This window comes from Tamandua tetradactyla, chromosome 17 (genome assembly GCF_023851605.1).
Source record: "Tamandua tetradactyla isolate mTamTet1 chromosome 17, mTamTet1.pri, whole genome shotgun sequence".
NCBI classification, from domain to species: domain Eukaryota; kingdom Metazoa; phylum Chordata; class Mammalia; order Pilosa; family Myrmecophagidae; genus Tamandua; species Tamandua tetradactyla.
In genome coordinates this window covers 64344574-64357258 of record NC_135343.1, presented here as the reverse complement: position 1 = coordinate 64357258, position 12685 = coordinate 64344574, and the positions used below count along the sequence as shown (strand labels likewise).

The 12685-nt window shown below is 37.4% G+C and overlaps 1 pseudogene across 1 annotated transcript; it reads left to right on the top strand.

Moving 5' to 3' along the window:
* Window positions 1-1701: 1701 nt before the first annotated feature.
* On the top strand, window positions 1702-2402 carry LOC143661194 (immunoglobulin kappa variable 4-1 pseudogene; annotated as a pseudogene). Its single transcript, XR_013164436.1, has 2 exons — window positions 1702-1800; window positions 1984-2402. The product of XR_013164436.1 is annotated as an immunoglobulin kappa variable 4-1 pseudogene (transcript).
* The last annotated feature ends 10283 nt before the right edge of the window (window positions 2403-12685 follow it).

The following is a 12685-nucleotide window of genomic DNA, read 5'->3' as shown; positions in this document are numbered from 1 at the left end:
TTTGACCTTCTTAATCATTGAAGACCACATCCTGTGCATTTTTGGAAGTGTTCTTCCCTGAGCTTTGCAAGCAAAGTCACTATTTAGTCATGCATGAGGTCAACTACCTACTCTTCAGAGAGGACATTTCCATACATTTTATGTGTACCCCTGATGCCGTCATTCACATGACACAACCTGTTGCATCACCATGTTGTCCACGACAATCTCAAGGTTTTTAATGTATGTAGGCTCAGGAAGGAACGTCTATTGTACTGAGTTAAGAGAATAGTCAATTACAAAGTAGAAATTTAAATTAAGAATAGAGGCATATTAACTTCATGGAAAAGCACCAAAAATAAACCATGAGGGATGAGGGCAAACATGAAGCAAGTACTGGCATCTTCCAAACCCATATATGTGGTGGACCAAGAACACGGTGGACCTTTGACTGAGTAGGAATGTCCTCCTGGTGGTTTGGGTCTGTGCCACCCCATTCCTGAATATGTGGTAACTGCACCTTCACCTAAGATACTGGGTTCATATGGAGAAAGCTAGGGAAAAATAAATGTACTATTAATTAGAACTGGAACAATATCTGCCTTAGTATGTGCAACATTAAGGGAAACTTCTTGGTGGCAGAACAGTTGTTGCTTTGAATGAAAAGTGGAAATTATGGAACTGGAGGGATTATGTTGCATATAAGATTGCTAAACTGTCTCAAATTTTATCTCTACCTCTGACTCTGTTCATGATGAGGGATGACCATGAAATGGACCTGGATGCACCTCACCCCACTTGTCCTGTATCAACAACTTTGCGGCAGGGGGGAAATCTCAGAGAAGCTAGATATGAGAGGCTGAGGATATGTCCCTTGTTCATTGTCTGTCTCTCCCAGAAAAATGAAAGGTTAAGAGGTCAGGGATTCTGTCTCATTTTCTCATAACTTAATGTCCTAGGTATAGAAAGGTTCATATTATTATTTGTATAACTCTAAAGGTATTTTTTTTTATTTTTAGAAGGAGTAAGTAAAGAACCTACTCTGAGACCTTGGGAGTTGGGGCTATTTTCCCTGTTACCACAAGATGGCGCAGTTCTTCTGAGACTGGATATCTCTTCATTTGTGATTTGAAAACTCGTTGTCTAACGGGCAGTGCCAAGGGTAACTTTTACGTGTCTGGTGACTCATTTTCAGAGACTTTATTTGGGTTGACAGCAGTATCAGAGGTCTGGTTGTGGACATATTAAGGTGACTTTGAGATGTCAAAAAAGAATTTCCTGTACATATTTAAAGTTCAGAATAGTCTGTGGTAGACGCATAATTTGTGCACGACGTCCTCATTCTATCCCATGATATGAATATATTCCACATAGTTCCTGCTACCATATTTAAATGTTCAGAAACTTTTCACTCACTGATAAATATATTCTATTACAAAATTAATTTTAGGCACACAAGATGATTGCAGCTAGGTTGAACCATAAAGTGAGTAGTAAAATCATTTAAATTTCATAATTTTGCTAAAGTTTGTTGAAAAGTATAGTTTGCAGTTGATTTCTGAGATGTTTGCATGACTACACTCACATTTCCTGTGCTAATGTTACTGTGTCCCCTTCCTTCCATTATCTGTCTTCACAACTCACTGCACAGCACATTTCCTTTTATACCCTGTGAAGATTTGCATAGAGTCCTGGGGACTTGGCTGCTGCTCAGACTCTATTAATGGGGATTCCCTGGAGATGGGGCCTGAGTGCACCAGACGGTGAGCAAGATGCTGTCACAGTCCCAACTCCTCATCCTCCTGGGGCTCTGGGTCTCAGGTGAGAGCTTCAGAAGAGCAATGTCTTTATAAAACTGGAGAGATGGTTTCCACATGCAGAGTGTACAGACTGTTCCATCTCAAACAGATCTGATTATATATGATAAATGAGGAAACCTACATGCGAATATACATTGTATATATTTGTGATTTACTGTATGATCTTGTTCTTTTCTGCCTGTAGGTGCCAGTGGGGACATTGTGATGACCCAGTCTCCAGTCTCTGTGGCTGTGACTCCAGGGGAGACCATCACCATGAGCTGCAAGGCCAGCCAGAGTCTTTTGTACAGTTCCAACCAGAAGAACCTCTTAAACTGGTACCAGCAGAAACCAGGACAGTCTCCCAAACTGCTCATCTACTATGCATCCACCCGGGCATCTGGGGTCCCCGAGCGATTCAGTGGCAGTGGGTCTGGGACAGATTTCTCTCTCAGAATCAGTGGAGCCCAGGCTGAAGATGTGGCCACTTATTACTGTCAGCAACACATCAGCTATCCTCCCACAGTGCTTCAGCCTCGAACACAAACCTCCTCTCCCAGCTGCAGGGCACTGAGTCCTGCAGCAGCAGCAGCTGCTCCCCTTCCTCCTGCCTCTTCATATTGAAACTTTCTGCCTAGTAGTATTTTTTCCTGTCCTACTTTTTCCTTCAGTGGACTCTGTCTTTCCTTCCAGCCTTCCTTGTCCTTGTTACTGATGTAGTTATTCTCTACCTCCTTTCTAACTGCCTTTTTCCTTCCTATTTCCCTTTCCTTTACTTATTCCTTCAAAGGCAATTCTGTAGTTCTAACCACTCATTGGGACTAGTTTCCTTTGAGGTCCTGAGGCTGCCTGGAGCCTGTAAGGGCAGAGAGACAGGAGGAGGGAGAAAAGGAGCTGCCTAGTTAGGAGTCTTTCAGGGGGGAAGTGTAAGGGGGAATTCCAGGTACATTGGTATTTAGAATAGTTAGGGTCTGAACGTGCCATGTTTTCTGTCTATACCCTGCAGTTTAAGTTGTTCTCTGCTCTCCCTGGTGTGAAGGTGGTGAGGAGGAGGGAGTCAGTGTGAAAGGGGCATGAAGGAAAGAGACTGGCAACTTGGTCAAGGATGGAAAACAGTCTTTGTCAACAATGAGACATTGTTTTCATATGTGACAGCACTAGGTGTCCACCAAGTTTCTTTCCCCTGGGTATTTATTTCATGCTAACATATTTACAATTCCATTAAAGCTAGAATGTTTTACATCGTTGCATTAAACAATTGATTCTTTTATTTTAGTTTTATATTTGTGAGTGAATTTGTTATAGTTAAGGCTTTTCTTCATTGATTTCTCTTTTCATTTTTCATTTACTAAATAAATTCGAATTGAGAATCTATTATTTGTCAAATACATTTCTGGGTATTTACTTTATAATAATGTCAATAAGCAATTAAAAAAATAAGACTGTCTCTCAGAGTTTAAGTTTGAAGGGGTAGTCGATATTGATGAAAGAAAATCAGTAAATGCAAAATTTGTTGTAAGATATGCATGTTTGAGGTCAATAAGGAAGTACCTTGTATGTTTGTTCGTGTGTGTGTGTGTGTGTGTGTGTGTTTAACTTGGTGCAGTGGAAAGGTGTAGGAGATAGGATTAACATAAGACCTGCAGAACTACTTGGGATAGATGGCATTAGGGTGGTGGTGGCAGTAAGCTGCTTTATGTTATCTGATTTATGTAAGACAGTCTAGGAGGAAGAGAATGTTTGTTTACCCAAAATGGTTATTTTAAGTATGAAGGTAGAACACTGAAAGATAAGAACTTTGTTCCCTCAGGAAATGCATGCATGCCTATTGTCATCCTGTGGTATATAACCAGAATCTGGTTAGGAATAAAATTGTCTGAAGTCTGTCTGAAGTAAACTCCAGCTTCAGACCCCCTGAGCCCGTCTGTGTCTTTCTTTCTTTCTTTCTTCCTTTCTATTTTTCTCATCATTCCTTAATATTCTTCGAGCTCCGTTTCAACAGGAAGCAACAGAAAGGTGTTTCTATGTTTGTGTGTGTGTGTGTGTGTGTCTGTGTGTTTTTATATCCTGTAAGGCAGAGTCACATTTCATTCTTTTTCCAGGTGACTACCCCTTTATTGCAGCATGAATTGTTTATTTTTTTGCTAGCTTCTTTGTTTGTTTTGGAAAGTGCATGGGCTGGGTATCGAATGCAGGCCTGCCACACTGCAAGTGAGAATTCTATCATTGAGCTACAATTGCACCACAGGTTACACAGGGTTTTTTATTATTTATTTTTAGTTTTTAATTTCATTTTTATTTACAAAACAATATACTTAGAACCACCAACAATGGATACTTTAGTTAGTTTAACTATACACAAATTTAAAGTGTCATGCTTAAAGTAGGTTTTTAAGCAGCCAGATGGCATGACCAAATTTGCCTTTCAAAAAGATCACTCTGTTTTTAGTGAAGTGAACTTATTTTTTAAAAAGAATGTCAAGAATAGATGTTAGAAAATCAGTTAGGCAGCTATTTCAGGAATCCAGGAGAGAGATGTTGGTGGGTTGGTCTAAAGCCATGGCAGTGGAGTTAGGAATATGTGGATGGTTTGGAGAATACGTAGTTGTAAGATTGACAGGAGGAGGATGTGAGTGCTAAGATAAACAGTATCATCGAGATTACTCCACTAATTGTGGTTTAGACAACATGATGTGTGCTGCTCCTTCCCTTGGGTGGCATTGGGCGGGGTTGGCTTGTGTGGAGGTGTAAAGCTCATGAGACAGATGTCAGAGATACTGAGCTAGAAGTGCCATAGACACAGACAGGAATGTTGAATTTAGAACTCGCAAGAGAAGTTTGAACTGACAATATAGATAAATTAGAACAAAATATAACTGTTTTATCAACTGACATGATTATTGATAGAATTAAACCTTTCCTAGATTCAGTTTGTTTTCATTTTTTAATTTATACAACAAATGCTAACTGACCAATACTCTGTCAAATAAAGTGCCATTTGAGGGTATTATTTTTCATATGTGTCAATAAATGTGTGAAATTCTATGTATTCTAAATGTATACTAAGATTCAAAATTTTATTTTAAAACATGTCAAGGACAATTGCATAAAACATGCACACATACACAATTTTGATTAACAACAGCCTAGTTGTCACCAAGATATCACCATGACCTGGCACATTCCTGCCCCACATACTGCCGAAATCCACTCCCCCCTTACCAACAATAACACTTCCTTCTTGATTTTTCTGAATCTTGTAATAATGATTTCCTTGATTCACATGTTGAAATCCCACATACACATCACAAAACCATATAATTTGGCTCGTTATGGAATTTTATACATACATTATTCTGTTGCTAGCATTTTTCATTCAATATTTATAGGCTATTATTCTGTTGTATGCATCTGCAATTTATTCACTTTCATTGCTGAATAGAAGGTCACTGTGTGAATCCACCAAAATTTATCAAATCAACTTTTTTAATCAATTTTCTTCACACACCATACATTCCATGGCCTTGAGGGTCCCTTTGATGAGGTCGCTGTGGGCTCCATGCCTGTTACCTGCACCTGTGTCCCCTCTCCCTCTGCACACCTGCACTCTGCTCCTACTTGTGGTTCTCCTGAGCCCCTCCCATGCCTGGAGTGTTCCTTCCTGTTGCCCAGAGACTGCAGACAGCTCTGGTTTGCACAATCCAGCAAACTTCTCTGCCATTCAGAGAGTTGAAACAACACCTTCTCCAAGAAGGTCTAAAAGCCAGTCTTGGGAAGGGTACCCCACTTTCCTGTTGTTCTCTCAGGGATGCATCATCTGCTCCGATGCCATGTGGAGTTCTCTTACATCTCAAAGTTGCTTCTCTGTCACAGTTTAGCAATTCTTTATATTAAACTTCCCTTTTCCAAACTGTTGACTCTCTTCCAGAATTTACCAGGCTTTGTTTAGGACCCAGTGCTTCTAGTATTTTGAATTTTGTGGGGAGTTTATTTTATCTGTGGAACATTCTGTCTGGTAGGAGCTTTCTTGGGCTTTTCAGAAGTGGGACATAGACAAAAAAATACTATTTTTAAGATATATGGATATTTTAAATCATGTTTTATCGTGGATCTCTAGCTCAATAGCCTGCAAGTCAGAGAAAACATTTTGAGAGTGTTCAGTGTTTTGAAATGTGTTCATGTTTGTTTGCTGTCTCTGCCCAAGATATTTTTTATTTTTATTTTTTAGCATGGACAGGCACTGGGAATCTAACCCAGGTGTCTGGCATGGCAGGTGAGAACTCTGCCTGCTGATCCACTGTGGCTCGCCCCGTGATCATTTTTTGTGTGGTTCCATGTGTGCCATGAAATGAATGTGTAAATCTGTTCATGTTTTCATGACGTTTCTGTTGTTTTTCAGATATTCTTACTTTTATTAAATTTTCCTGGTTGTTTTGCAAAGCTGAAATTGGGGATCAGTTAAACCACCTTTACCATTGTGTATTTATGCTTTTTCTCTCTACAATTTTTCACCATTTGCTCTCTGCCTTTTAGAGTTTGGTTATTAAATGGGTAAAATTCAGTGTTGTTATATCTTCAGGGTGAATTGAAACATCTATCACTATGAAGTGAAGTGTTTTCCTCAGTAATGATTTTTGTTTAAATCATATGCATTTTGGATATTATTATAACTACCCTATTTTTTTAGTTAATGTTGCAATTTTATGAATATATAAATAATTTATATAAATAATTTGCATTTATGTATAATTGTTTATATTATTTATATAAATATAAAAATAACTATAATTATATCATAATTATATGTAAATAAATAAGTACATATATATAATTTTCCATTCTTTTACTTTCAATTTAGCTTTACAATTTCTTAATGTGTCTCCTTTTAAGTACTAAGAATCTGGTTATGTGTGATTCAAAATGTGATGAACTTTACATTTTAGTTGAAGAAGAAATGATGCCTTCTTTTTAGGGCATTATATATAATGTGCTTTAATTCTTTTAGTGGTTATTCAATAAATTCAATCACACATAACATTATTAGTGACTGAAATTGATAAAATCTTTGCAATGGTTTGAAACTGATGTGCACCACAGAAAAGTGACTCTTTAATCCGATTCAATATTGCTTGTTGTGGTCTTTAGACTAAGTTGTGTCCATGGAGGTGTGACCCAGCCAGTGGTGGGTGGGGCCTTGTGAACAGGAGGTTTCTTTGAGAAGGTGTCTCCACCCATTACAGGTGGGATTTCTTACTGGAATCCTTAAAGAGAGAACCATTTTTGAAAAAACTTCAGCATTGATACAGGTGACAGAGTTGTCAGAGTCAACAGCATACACATATTTCTGGATGCAGAAAGAAAATGACTCCAGAGATGCCATTTGAAATGAGATGCAAAAGGATTGGCAGATTTCAGCCACACCTGACAGAGGTGTGCTGGACCCATCAGCCTTTTTGAGTCAAGATAACTTTCTCTGAATACCTTTGTTTGCATAGTTATATAGCTGTGGAATGTAAATTTACAACTTAATGAATTACCTTTTTAAGAGCCATTCCATCTCTGGTATATTGCATTCTGGCAGCATTTAACAACTGAATACAATCTTCAACTTTCCTCAGGGCTAAAGCAATATCCTTAGAGGAGATATTCAGAATTTTACTGAAATTCTGTTTATTTCCCAAATTTTGACAGTTATTTTAAGTACATTACTTTTGTTTTATCTTCCACTAAATATCAGTGCTACTGTTTATGTAATTAATGTGCATTATTATTATTACACACATTTATCATTTTCCATTTATCTTTTTTCCCCAACATGCCATAATGGAGATTTTCTATCAGCCTATAGATCCTTTGGAATTTCCCTGGGAAGTTGTTGGTAGTAATGATGCTTTCATTGATAGTCAAGAAATCTCCTGAGATAGCCTTCATTCTTGAGGGATAGTTTTACATTTAGAATTCTAGACATGTAGATATTTTCTTCCAACTCTGAAGATAGCATATTGTCTTTTGAATTCATTGGCATTACTGAAAAAGACAGCTCTCTTAGTATGCTTTGAATGGTATGTGAAAGTTCTTTGGGTGAAAGACCCAAATGCAGATTGCCAGCCAGCTGCTGTTTCTCACTTCTTCTGAACAAATCCCTTGAGAAACATTTGAATTTCTAATCTGGTAATATTTCTGCTTACAGATTTAATTTCCTCCTATGCAGGTTTTGTTTGACCTTGTAGGTCATTAAGAAAACCATTTCTGGTCCCTCTGTCCTGTCTCCAATTCTGCTGTCTGTCTCTCCAGGGTGTCTTGCTGAAGCTCAGAGTGGGTAGGGCCCACAAGTGTCACTCTCTGTTCTAGTTTGCTAGCTGCTGGAATGCAATATACCAGAAATGGAATGGCTTTTAAAAAGGGGAATTTAATGAGTTGCAAGTTTACAGTTCTAAGGCCGAGAAAATGTCCTAATTAAAACAAGTCTATAGAAATGTCCAATCAAAGATCTCCAGGGAAAGATACCTTGGTTCAAGAAGGCCAATGAAGTTCAGGGTTTCTCTCCCAAGTGAGAAGGCACATGGTGAACACAGTCAGGGCTTCTCTCTTGGCTGGAAGGGCACATGGCAAACATGGCATCATCTGCCAGCCTTCTTTCCTGGCTTCTGGTTTTATGAAGCTACCCTGGAGGCGTTTTCCCACTTCATCTCCAAAGGTTGAGGGCTCATGGACTCTCTGCATCTCATGGCTACATCGTTCTGCTCTCTCTGAATCTCTCATTCTCCAAAATATTTTCTCTTTTATAGGACTCCAATAGACCAATCAAGACCTACTCAAATGGGTGGAGACATGTCATCCCCTAATCCAGTTTAACAACCATTCTTTTTTTTTTCTTTTGGATTAACAACTATTCTTGACTAAATCACATCAACCAGGGAGATGATCTCATTACAGTTTCAAATATACAGTATTGAATAGGGATTATTTTACCTTTATGAAATGGGATTTATATAAAAACATGACTTTTCTTAGCGGGCATACTTCCTTTCAAACCAGCACATTCCATCCTCTGGCCCCTAAAAAAGGCATGTTTTTCCCATATACAAAATACATTAATTTCATAAAAATATCAGAAATCCTTAAACGTTTCAGTAACAATACAATAAAGTACAAAATTAGAGACAGTATAAAATCTCATCAAGTCCCTTACAGGCTTGGTCTGTCCTAAGGCAAAATCTCTCCATTTGCTCTGGACCCAGCCTAGATAATACCTATCCTATGCTATCCTTTGGGGTAAAGACTTAGGGTTCCCTAAATCTTTGGGTAGCTGTATTCTGCACAGGCCTTTAGCAGCTTCTTTCAATTCCCAAGTATGCACAGATGCCCTTGGTTTTTTTAATTCTTTCCCTTACCCTAAAAGAAAAAGTCTAGGTGTCCAGTGAATCTTCTTCCTGGGCCCTAGCTGCTCCATTGTACGTCTCAACTGCAATACTTTGTCCTGGGTGGCAGCAGTTTTCTAGCTCTGTGCCATTTCTTTGCACTACTTCTCTGTCCTGCATGAGAGTCAGGTTAGATGAAATCTTTTCATGGATACACCTGATGGGTTGGAAAAGACCTAGTAATAAATGAAACTTGTCAGTTAGGTTCTCTCCATATCCACATACAGGGGACCTGAATTGGGAACATGGATCCCCATCACAGAGACATGTCTGACCAGGGGTAAGGCCAGGGCAAGTAAAAGTGTCTAGCATCTTTTCCAATTATTTTAAATTGACCTTTTCCTTTATTCAACACTCACATTTTAGTTGTATGTCTTTCCCTCATCTCCAGAATTCTGTGAACGTTGGGTCTAACTGTGTCTGCTTGTCTTATCAGGTTTGTGTATGTGTGGGTTGTAGATTGGTAGCTTCCTAAGCCACCATCTTGCTCATCTCATTTCACTTTTTTGTCTTTTATGGTAGTCTGATGCTATAGCTGCCTGTATCTCCTTTGAAGCCTGTTTGCAGATAATGTATTTTTTTTTAGAATTTTGTTTTAGCCTATTCTTATTTTTGAATTTAAGCTGATTTTCTTTTTAATGTCCTATAGTTAGATCATGCTTTTTCATATATACTGCCAACATCTGCCATTTGATTGAAGAATTTGTTCATTTACATTTAAAGTAACTGCTGATGAGTTGGGGTTTTCATGCTATTTTGCTTTTTGTTTTTATTTTTCATACCTTTTCTATTTCTCATTTTTACCATTACTGCTTACTCTCATTTATATATTATCTTTTGTAGTAAACTGTTTTGAATCCTTCTCATTCCCTTGTGTGTACATACCTTAAAAAATATTTGTTTTGTGGTCCATGGTTCTTAAATTTAACATCACAAATTCCTAATGATCAATTTAGATGAATGTGACTTCAAAAGTCTATACAAATTTGCTTTGATGCCCCTCCAAAGTTCCCTTTTATGTTGTACATGTCAAATATCACATCTTCCTATGTCAAATGACACCAATATAGAATTATAAATATATTTGTGCTTTTGTGCTTGAAATCATGTAAGAAAATTTCAAGCTATTGTTACAATCCAATTATTCCATAATACTGGCATTTATTTTTATTCATGTAACCACCTTTACTGTGGATATTTATTTTTTCATGTGACTTAGAGGTTCCTGTCTACTGCCTTTACCTTCCATCCTGCATGACTCTCTTCTGCTTTTCTTGTAAAGCAGATCCGGGGATAGGGAACCACCACAGCTTTTATCTATCTGAGAATGCCTTGATTTTCTCATTTTTGAGGGACAACCTTGCTGCATATAGAATTCTAGTTTGCAGCTATTTTCCTTTAGTGAATTAAAATATCTTACCCCACTACTATACAACATAATTGGTGTGGTTGAATTAAGATCTTTGAGTTGTAATTCCAAAGACAGTGCTTCCTCATACTTTTGTTATGTCACTTTATTTGGTCCATTGAATGGGCCGTCTTTCCCACTTTTGTTGTATGTCTTGTGATTTCTTTGTTGAAATCTGGACATTTGAACATTTTACCATGTTATCTCTTGGAGCAAGATTCTCTCCATTCCCCAAGTTCCAATGTTAATATATTTTTTTAATTGTCTGAAACTTTAATCATCTATTAGTTTAGAGATTTTCAGCAAATATTTTGACAAATACTGAATTCTTTTTGTATGTTTAAACACTGGTTTCTATGTACATTTGGCCACAGTTAGCTGGTATTACAACAGAGGTTTCTTGTCCAGATCTACACACCAGAAGCTAACAACCAAAAACCAAAACGAACAAAATATACCTCTCTCAGACTTGCAGATTGTTGCTGTTTTCAGACTTTCCTTCCGTGCATAGCCCACCTTGTGCTGAATCTGGAGATGAACCAATTGTTAAAGGTAGGGTCTTCCTACAGCCTAGTTGAATTAAAAACATTGGAAATTATAGGGTTGTAGTCCAGTCTCCAGAGTCATGAACTTCCTTGGCAATGTCATGAAAGTGAAAAGTCCTTTTATTTCGTGCTGTAGAAGTTTTGGCATTCAAGCAAATGACCATGGTAAGTGTTGGGTGAGAGAAATGACTTTATTATACTAAATCAGAAGATGGTGTTTATGAAATTGGTGGTGCAAAAAGAAAGCCAGGGTGGTGTGATGGTGGCTTAATGGCAGAATTTTTGCCTGCCATGCTGGAGACCTGCGTTTGATTCCTGGTGCCTGTTCATGAGGGGAAAAAAAAAAAGGAAAGCCAGCAGGACTTGACTGCTATTTGATACATGTATTTTAGGAAATAGTTTAAGCAGAACATAAGATGATTATCTTAAATTTATACATTCCTATGAACCTCTGGGAAAATCTCCGTGTTTACCAAATGATACATTTGCCTGATTTGTAGAATGCTCTTCTGAAGGAAATATGCTTGGAACAAGGGCTCTGTCGAGCTGAAGACAATTCAAGTATTAAAGAAGTACATTTTGCAAGTAATGTCCAGCTTTGCCTAGTAAAGTGAGAAACTGAATGTTTAGAGTAAGACAGGTGGTACCACTGGAGATGGGATCCAGATCTGCCACAGGATTAAAATAATCCTGTGGCAGATCATCATGAGGTCATCATGGGCAGACCTCATTGGATCCATCCAGTGTTCCTCATCTTTTGAATGCATCTTTCCAGATAGTTTTTCAATTAGACATTTCAATTCGAAGAATTGTAAATGTATTGGAAAATGCCAGCAATAGTACAGAAATCTGCATAGGCTTCACCTACCTTCCCTAAAGTTAAGATTTTGCATAAATAAGATACATTTATCAAACATATTTATCAAACTAAAAAATATTTATTTATCAAGTTAAGAAATATACATTTTACATTAATAGTAACTAACTTCAGACTCATTCATATTTAACCAATTTTTCATTAATGTCCTTTCTTTGTTCTAGAAGTTAATCCAGGAAATCATGTTGCATTTCTTCTCAATGAATTTTCATACTAGAAAACGGGGTGTCCATTACAGAAAATGTCATGTCACTGCTAAAGTATTTCTCCCATTTTAAATGAACACAGTAAAATTTTGTTCTATTCATCAATAAAATATTCTACAAGTTTTTCAACAATCTGATTATTCACGATAAAGAATAAATATGGTTCAACAATATGCCTGAACATCAAATTGTTTCATGATATACATAATTGAACCTGATATTTCTTTTCATCGATTTAGGCCAGCTCTATTTTGCAAATGTTTAACTTAGAGTTCAATGAATGTTTTAATAAGGTTCAATATTGGGGGACCCCAAATCAGACTAATGATGGATGTGATTTTGTGCAAGATAGATTATTCCTCCCATTTCTCAAATCTCTTTAAAATACAAAACTCCACTGCTTAAAATAAGTGTTTTCCTCTAAACTACAAATTTACTAATACAACGCAT